The following is a 3,413-nucleotide window of genomic DNA, read 5'->3' on the forward strand; positions in this document are numbered from 1 at the left end:
CTGCACCCCTCCGCCCACTCCCCGCTCAGCCACGCCTCCTACGCTGCACCGCCCCCGCCCCAAGTCCAACCAAGCCAGGAAGTCGGCCCGGTCCCGCCCCACCCTCGCGCGTGGTCGGGGCGGGGTTCGGGCCGCAACATACTCTGCCCTGCATTCCCTGCGGTCCTAGAGCCCGCGCGTAATCTGAGCCCTGGCTGGGAGGGGACAGTAGAGCCGAGGTAAACCCTGCCCATCGTTGGTGCCGAAACCGAAAAGCAGGGCGCTTAACTGGGTGATTTCAGGGTGTGGTGAGGTGAAAACCGCTTCTATACGGGTAACCTTAAGAATACAATCTCCAAAGCGCTTTCCAGAATGCAAGGGAGTTTTTTTTGCTTTGTTTTAAAATTATATTGGGTAATTACCTGGGTCAGAGTCCCGTAACTCCGAGAAAGACAAATTTAGTAACTAGGAAGTGGCAAAGTTAGAACTTAGCTCTTTGAACTAAGAGTAAAGATAAGAAGGAGGGGTGGGGAGGACCTGCCTTTCTGGCTCTTGTTGGCTTTGAACTGAGAATATGTTTATAAATATAGAATCTAAATATATTTGTTCTAGACAGCAGGAACTACAAAAAAGGAAAGATCTCAACCCAGCAGCGAGAATGATGCAGGAAGTCCAGCAAGTGCGAAAAATGCCCTATGAGAAGCAGTGTTAGCTAGGGGGCTGTTTCCTCTTTTCTATTTTTACAAACCTCATACTTACACCCTGTACATCATAGCTGGCAGCTGAGCTTCACTTCTGCCTAGTTGAGAAAGTAGTTTAAGTGAGTTTAATGACTTTGTCGTCTTGGGAAACTGATGATACTCGGTGGGTGCATTAGAGTGATGTAGTGCTTTCCTGGAGTGGACCCCACCATCTCTGTGGGGCTAAAGTCTTGAATTTAGACAGGGTTCACAGGATAAAAGTATTCTGCCAGATAAGCAATCAAACAACATTTAGGTGGGGGAAAATTACTTTTGTTACACAAATGTGGTTTCCATAGTGATTTCCATTCTAAGCTTGTTGGGCAGAAAATTTTCAGCTTGAAGATAGATAGCCAAGTCCCAAAGTACTCAGCTTGGTTCTTCAGGTACCTAGGGAAGCTGGACCTCCTCTTGGCCCCAACACTCAAGCCAGTGCCTATGGCCTTCTCTTAAGCACCTTGCAATACCCACCTTAATGTTGACTGTATACAATGCACTTCTATACAGAGTTACATCTTACATTGAAGGGCCTCCCTGGATCTCCTTTGTGTGCTTCATGCCCCAGATCTGTCTTGTCTATCTTCATAAATGTCCATGGTCAGCCTTTCCTTCCCACCTGGTGTTCCTGTCCAAGGAGAACAATAAACCCCAAAACCATAAGAACCTTGTCAAGTTGACTGATTCATGGCAATCCCATGTGTTTTGGAGTGGAGCTGCACTACTTTATATATGTATATGTATATATGTATATGTATATGTATATGTATATGTATATGTATATGTATATGTATATGTATATGTATATGATACAGGCCATGGTCTTTGCAATCACTTGCTATGTGGATCAGAGAGTTGGACAATGACTAGGGAGGATAGAAGGAGAATTTATGCCTTTGAGCTGTGGTGCTGGAGAAGAGTTTTGAGTGTACCATGGACTGCTAAGAAAACAAAAAGGTTCATCCTGGAGAGGGTTAAATCAGGCTTCTCCTTGGAGGCAAGGATTCTGAAGCTTCATCTGACATACTTTGGACATGTTGCAAAGAGGGACAAGTCCTTGGAGAGGAACGTCATGCTTAGGAGGGTGGAGGGAAAGCGCAGGAGGGGAAGGCCCTCTATGAGGTGGATTGATTCAGTGACTGGGGTATTAGGGGTGGGTGTGTCAGAGACGGTGCGACAGGCACAGGACAGAGCAGGGTTTAGGGCTGTTGTACATAGGGTCGCTATGAGTCGCAGGCAACTCAACGTCACATAACAACAACAACAATATATAGATCATTCAGGAGGCTGGGCTTTATGAAAAAGAATGTGGCGTCAGAACTGGAGGAAGACTCATCAACCGACGTTATGGAGATGATACAACTCTGCTTGCTGAAACTGAGGAGGATGAGAAGTGCTTGCTGCAGAAGGTCAAGGACTGTAGTGTTCAATACCAATGGAAGCTCATCATCAAGAAAGCAAAGATTCTCACCACTGGGCCAATTGGCAGAACCATGATAGATGGAGAATAAATTGCAATTGACAACAATTACAGCTTGCTCAGCTCAGCAATCAACATTCTTGCCACCAGCAATCAGGAAATCAAAAGATGAATCTCACTGGCAAAGTCTGCTGTCAGGGACTTCTCCAGAGTACTGAGGAGCAGCAGCAGTGTCAGTCTAGAGACCAAGGTGTTCCTAATCCAAGCCATGAGCTTCAAAGTTACATTGCTATGCATCAGAGAGCTTGACAGTGACTAAGGATGACAAAGAAAAATTAATGCCTTTGAGTTGTGGTGCTGGAGAAGAGTCTTTGTTTTCTTGGCAGTCCATGGTATATACATTCAAGACTCTAAACCCATTGCCTTCAAGATGGCTTTGACTCCTAGGGATCTCATCTGAGTAGAACTTCCCAGAGGTCATAATTTGTGTGAGAGTAAACTGTTCCCTCTTCATTCCAAGAGCAGCTGGTGAGCTTAGTACTTTAACCACTATAGCACCAGGCCTCCCACGTCAGGACCAAACCCAGTTGTTACCAAGTTCTGTCTTAAATTCTGACTCATAACTCCATCTTTCTCCCTCAGAGTGGCATGATGGGTTTGAACCATGTACCTTTTGGTTAGCAGACTAATGTGGAGGTAGCTGGTAGATGTTCTGGCCATGTAAATGAGCGGGTGATGTCACAGACCCTGACTGCAGAAGGTCACATTGCACTGCCTCCCAGACTCAGAATGAATGAGAGGAAAGAACAGAGGGTTTGAACTGTTTGCTGAGTGCTGTGCAGGGAGCTTTTGCACCATGTGGTTAAGGATAAGATTTGGCTTAAACTCCACACTTAGAACCAAGAGCCCTTTTGTCAAGTCAATTTCAACTCCTGTTAACCCTGTGTGACAGTAGAACTGCTCCACAGGGGTTTGGGGTTTCTAGACTGTGATCTATACCAGTCACTGCTTCCTCACTCCCACCCCCCCAGGAAGTAGATTACCAGGTAGAGGTGATCAAGGAAAGGAAGATACTTAACAAGATTACTTGACACAGTGACTGCCACAATGGGCTTAAGCGTGGTGGAGATGATGGCACAGGAAAAGGCAAGGTTCTGTGGTTCATACAGTCACTATGAGTCTTAGCCGACTTCATGACAATTAACAGCTAATAGATCACCAGGCCTTTCTTCCTACTCTCTCAGTCTGAAAGCTCCGCTGAAACCTATCTATCGTGG

Source organism: Elephantulus edwardii, unplaced genomic scaffold (assembly GCF_000299155.1).
Source record: "Elephantulus edwardii isolate Elephantulus edwardi_28Jun2011 unplaced genomic scaffold, EleEdw1.0 scaffold00101, whole genome shotgun sequence".
Taxonomy (NCBI): Eukaryota; Metazoa; Chordata; class Mammalia; order Macroscelidea; family Macroscelididae; genus Elephantulus; species Elephantulus edwardii.